Source organism: Alosa alosa, chromosome 10, assembly GCF_017589495.1.
Source record: "Alosa alosa isolate M-15738 ecotype Scorff River chromosome 10, AALO_Geno_1.1, whole genome shotgun sequence".
In the NCBI taxonomy this organism is placed as follows: domain Eukaryota; kingdom Metazoa; phylum Chordata; class Actinopteri; order Clupeiformes; family Clupeidae; genus Alosa; species Alosa alosa.
Window position 1 is genome coordinate 28,452,677 of NC_063198.1, and position 6,000 is coordinate 28,458,676.

Here is a 6,000-nt window from a genome sequence, read left to right on the forward strand (position 1 = left end):
TTCACCATACCTAGATATATCATGGTTTTATTTCAGTTAGGCTAATAGCTGGTTTGATTTGCATGCTACAGATTCTATTAATTGCAAAAGAAATGTTGACTGGTAAGTTATTCATGACTGCAGATGCCGACTTGCCTATTTCTCGATCCCTCGACCGCAGCAACGCTACTTCCTAGTTTACCTGAGTTACAAGAATGCCCTTTCACTCCTGTTACAATATGCTTTAATTTGTAGCAGGTTAAACAAAAGTGAGAACATATTGTGGGAAAAAATATTCTTACCATTTTGGTACGCTGTTTGTTCAGCAATTTGATCTGATGGTCTAGCGTAGTCTTCCAATTTTTTAAGAAGCTGCCGGCCTCTTTTCAGTGGAATTGAGCTGGAACCAGTTTAAACCAGTGGCAATAACGTTAAAGCCGTCATCTTGACTGACATCCCAAAGACATTTTAAAATTCCGTGCATTTTGGCTACAGCATGGCTTAACACCATTCAAAACATACAGACTAAAGCTGTATAAGGCAAAGTAAGCTAGCAACGTTAAATTGTCTAACGTTAGCTTTATATACAAGCGGCACAGCCAGTGATGTAACTTACAAGTAGCTAACATTAACTAGCTAGCTAACTTTATGTGCTACTTTGTCAGGTTGTTCAATGATATATTGAGTCTAAAAATATGCAAGAACGTTAGCAAATTACCAAAATGTTAATGTACTTTCTCTGAGTTTTCGTGGTGGCAAGTTCTGCACAATCCTTCATACCCACACACCGTTTCACTTGGGTTTCACTGGGCGCCAAATCTAGACTGCATTTTCTGGTAGTCTGAGAGTCTTCTGCACGCGAGTTTGTCACGTCCGACCATCATAGACCTCTGGAGTCTAACTTGATTTCTCTAACTTGCTAACAAGTCGCAAGTTAGCTCTGGGGTAGCAAAAATCAAATTGTGCCGCCTTCACGTACCATTGATTATAATATCTACTCGAAGGTTGAAGACAAAAGTGCGTTCAGGAAAACATCTGCGTCTCCGATTTCGTCGTCTCCCTGCGCGAGAATTTAAAAGGTGATCTCCTTATATGGGCATAGATGGTAGCTTTTTTGTAGGCGAACTTCAGAGGTCTGTCAGAGCATCGTCATGTGTGGTGGTCACATCACATGGTTAGGCCAACTGTTTGCAAATGTGAACTTGAAAATATGTGCAATTAAAACAAATAAGCCAATGAAAATCATTTGAGAATTGTTGTACAACAGCTAGAGCTCTTACAGATCAGACTAATTTATAAAACAAATAGGTCTGGATGAGCATTACATTAGTTCATTTAGAGAGCTCTCTGATGGATAAGCCTGAGTAAAATATGAGATAGGCCTATATAAATTGAGCAAGTCTGAGTATTGTATAAGCCTTTGCTGAGATCTCTTTTGTAAATCAAAAAAGGACTAAACTGAGATGACTAGAATGAGAACGGTTCAAGCTTGTGAAGAGATCTCTTTTACAGAACTGATGGAGCCTAATCTGAGATTTACCAAAAAGATCTGAAATGAGAATTGCATGAGTTTACAGAGAGAGCTCTCTGGTGGATCAGCCTGAGTAAAATATGAGATGTATAAATTAGACAACACTGAGCATTATTTAAAATATTGATGAGATCTCATTTGTATATTAAAGGGAGTCTACACTGAGATAACTTAACTCTTTTGCTCCAGAGACAAACCTGAGAAGCGGGAGACAAAAGCAATAATCTCATTTTTATATCACTGTGATCTCATTATTGTCTAGGAGAAACAATTGAGAAAGAGAGGAGCTCTCATTTTAACATTTTCTTTCCTCTGGGATACTTTGGATAGTATATAACACATTTACTTTGCCACAGTTAGAAACCCACACCCACTCTACCGTGTATCAATCTGTACTGAGTGGCTATGCATAAGGACAGAGGCTCACCAGACAGTGATGAACTAAATAAGTGATGAAGGTGATGTAAGAGGAATGTTGAACACAACTCGACTGTGTTCTGCACTGTGGCAGTGCAGAGCGATGCACCATGGGTTTCATCAGCGCTCTCCCGGTGGAGTGGAGCAGGCAGAGGGTCTGCCAGGTCCCGTCTTAGGGTCAGCGCTGTCCTTGTGTCAGGCGGTTGCTTCGATTGTTCTGACAAGGCCCAAGTTTCTTCTGTGTTCCTGTCCCAAAAACTCAAAACAAAGTTTGTATCTGAGAACACACACTTTTAACTTCAGTATGCTAGATGCCATTGACTGAAATACTTTAAACAAGTTTACAAATTGCTTCTGAATAGTGAACCTAGTCCATTTTATTATGTTTTTTTTCCTACAACCCAAATTCCAAAGTTGGGACGTTGTTTAAAATGTAAATAAAAACAGAATGTGATCATCTTCAAATTACGTAATCCCATATTTAATTGCAAAAAGGACATAGGCAACATATCAAATGTTGAAAATGACTAATTATTTCATTGAAAACATGTCTCAAACAGGGGGTCGTTTCTAGAAAAGTTAGCAACGACGTTGCTCAACCACCATGGTACGACGCAACTTGCGACCAAACAACGACACTGTTACACCTGTTTCCAGAAAGCATCGTTCCTGTGTCGCAATTCGCTACCTCCGACGTTCGAACACCATAGTTCCAACAACGTTGTCGATGATGCAGCGATACATATCATTGGTGGAAACAGTGGCAACGTAATACCCCACCCCCTAGAAATGTTCTGTCACGGCTTATGTCGGCATGTTTCTAATCTAAACCGAGTGATTAATGCTATTGTCATTGCCATCAGCCAAAACCTAAACCTATTGCAAGCATATAAAACAGTTAACTTAAGCAGACCAATATGAGTCATTATTTGTGTTAAATATCTAGGTGTTGGAAAAAAAATATAGCCTGGACAAATATCTGGGTATCCCATATGTTACCAACTGTTTCGTGGCTTAACGGCAGCGCGTTGGTGCACTGCGCGCTCGGCCGGAGTTCGCATCCTATATCTTCTTTTCATCTCTGAGTAAGAGTAGGCCTACGAGACACAACAATAGGTTTTGACCATATATATTTATGTATATAGTTACTCTACATCGAGAGACCATAGGTACAATTCATCAGTCAAAAACAATTGAATCTACGTGTCACACTAGTTCACCTGCAGCGAGAAGCAAGAGGACAATCTCACATCATAAGAAAATCGAACCTACAACGTTGGGATCATAAGTCATCTGCTTTAGCCACTACACCATGTAACACTGCTGTTGTTAGGGACTGTGAAGATTATAATACTAAAAGCAAGGCAATACTTGAATTAACATAAATAGCAAGAATGAGCCAAGTAGGGGAGCAGTGTCTTAATCAAAATTAAGCTACAGGATAGATCAATCATTGAGTCACGAGATAAACATCCACTTCGCAAATTTTGGTTAGGCGGTTGTGATTTTTGGTTAGGCGCTCCGGACACCAACAGGAACTACCAAGGAACGACACAAGTGCGACTGCCTAGGGGCAGTAGTTCAAACGACCAAACGTTGCGTCCTTGTTTGCGATTGAGAGTTCGAACTACCCTTTATAGAAACACCAAATCCAAGAACGATGGAGCGTACTACCAAGGTTGCGACGTAAAAGTTAGCAAACGATGCTTTCTAGAAACGACCCCCAGGTTGGGACAGGGGCAACAAAAGGCTGGAAAAGTTGTGTAATGATAGAGACAAAAGGAGGAACATTTCATAATTAATTACAGTACACTCCAGAATTATTAGCACCTCTGCTAGTTGACTAAAAAGAGGAATATAAAATCATCTTTTGAAAAAAATGAGGAAATATGCAACCTTTAAGGACACCAATTTTCTTTGTGAATGAATAATGTATCATAAATAAATAAATGTTCTTCCTTAAAATACAGGGGTCATAAGTATATACCCCCCCTATGTTAAATTCCCATAGAGGCATGCAGATTTTTATTTTTAAAGGCCAGTTATTTCATGGATCCAGGATACTATGTGTCCTGAAAAAGTTCCCTTTGGCCTTTGGAATTAAAATAGCCCCACATCATCACATACTGTACCCTTCACCATACCTAGAGATTGGCATGTTTTTATTTCAGTTAGCCTATTCGCTGGTTTGACACTCATTGAGCTCAATGCAAATCAAACCAGCTAATAGGCTAACTGAAATAAAACCATGCCAATCTCTAGGTATGGTGAAGGGTATGTGATGTGGGGCTATTTTAATTCCAAAGGCCAAGGGAACTTTATCTCAATTCTGAATGATGTAGGTTTTGAGGAACTACTGCCATCCAGACAATGTCTTTTTCAGGGAAGACCTTGAATATTTCAAGAAAACAATGCCAAAATTAATTCTACACAAATTTAAACAGTATTTCTCCAGGAAGAGTCCAGGTGCTAAAATTGCCTGTCTGCAGTCCAGAGCTGTGAAATTGGGTCCATCATGGAATGAAAAACATGATTAAGAAGACCCCAGACTGTTGAGCAGCTGCAATCCTCTATTGGGCAGTAATGGGATTCTCAAAATATCATTCTCAAAACTCTGGTTTTCATCAGGGCAAGATGGAGGCCTAGATGTAGGCCGAAACATGTTGGCATTGTTTTTAACAAGTTCCATTATGAACTAGTATATTTATTAAAGTGGTTTTATTCTTAAGAAGAGTGCCTTGTTTTTTGAGATTTCCGTCTTTTTGCCAAAGAGCACCTTCTAATTACAAATATATGTTTTACACCATCTTGAATGCCGCAGCCCTCCAGACCCTTCCCCCTTGGTGTAAGCTATAGAATTTACATGATTTGTAAATCATAGCATTCTTTTTTTATTCACATTTTACAAAGATTCCCAACTTTTTTGGAATTGGAGTTGTATATAAATCCATAAAACCACCATAATCAGTAATCATAGATTACAAAAAGTTCTACAAAGTGCTTAATCGTATGCAGTTTGTGTTCAACTATTAAGAGATTAGTCACAGGCAGTATTATGTCCCTCATCCCCACTGTGAGTCACAGATAGATCATTAATATGTATCTGCATGACTGCTCTGCTCTTATTGCTAATGAAGAAACCAAGGTACCATAGAAGGAGGATGCTATGAGTTCCAGGGTCCAGGCAAAAACACAAATCAGCCTATTCTATTCACCAGTCCAGCTATGTTTGATGCTATGAGTTCAGAGTCCAGGTAAAAGCACAAATCAGCCTAATCACCAGTCCAGCTATTTTTGATGCTATGAGTGCAGAGTCCAGGCAAAAGCACAAATCAGCCATATTCACCAGTCCAGCTATGTTTCTATGTTTGATGCTATGAGTGCAGAGTCGCAGAGTCCAGGCAAATGCACAAATCAGGCTATTCATCTGTCCAGTTATGTTTGATGCTATGAGTGCAGAGTCCAGGCAAAAGCACAAATCAGGCTATTCATCTGTCCAGTTATGTTTGATGCTATGAGTGCAGAGTACAGGGAAAAACACAAATCAGCCTATTCACCAGTCTGACTATGTTTGATGTACATCTACAAAGAGTGTTGCAGCCTGATCTTATAAACACTAAGCTTGTTATTATATTCCTTATTCCAGCTTATATTCCTTATGCCAAAAAAATGCTCACAGTCTTAGTCAAACATCAGTGCATTAATTCACAGCATTGTCTAAGTTATAAATGTACCCATTGTGGCAAAGCTTCATAAAAAGCTGTGTTATGTACAAGGAATTACAAGGAACGGTTTAGTATACTTTGCATCAATAATTGGCCCACCACCCACAAATGCAAATTACCTGTGAGCAATTAAATCCTGTGGGGCTGTTGTCCATCCAAATTCCCACCCATTTATCCCTAGTTTATTCACCTCTCTTTAGACTGACTACAAAACAGTTGGAGAGGCTTTCAACTCCACAAAAATACCATATGAGTGTGAGCAAGGAATGTGATATTGAACTTTGTACACTGCAAAACCTAATGTTTAAAATATTCATATTACTGTGTCAAAGCAGTGTTTTGTCTAAT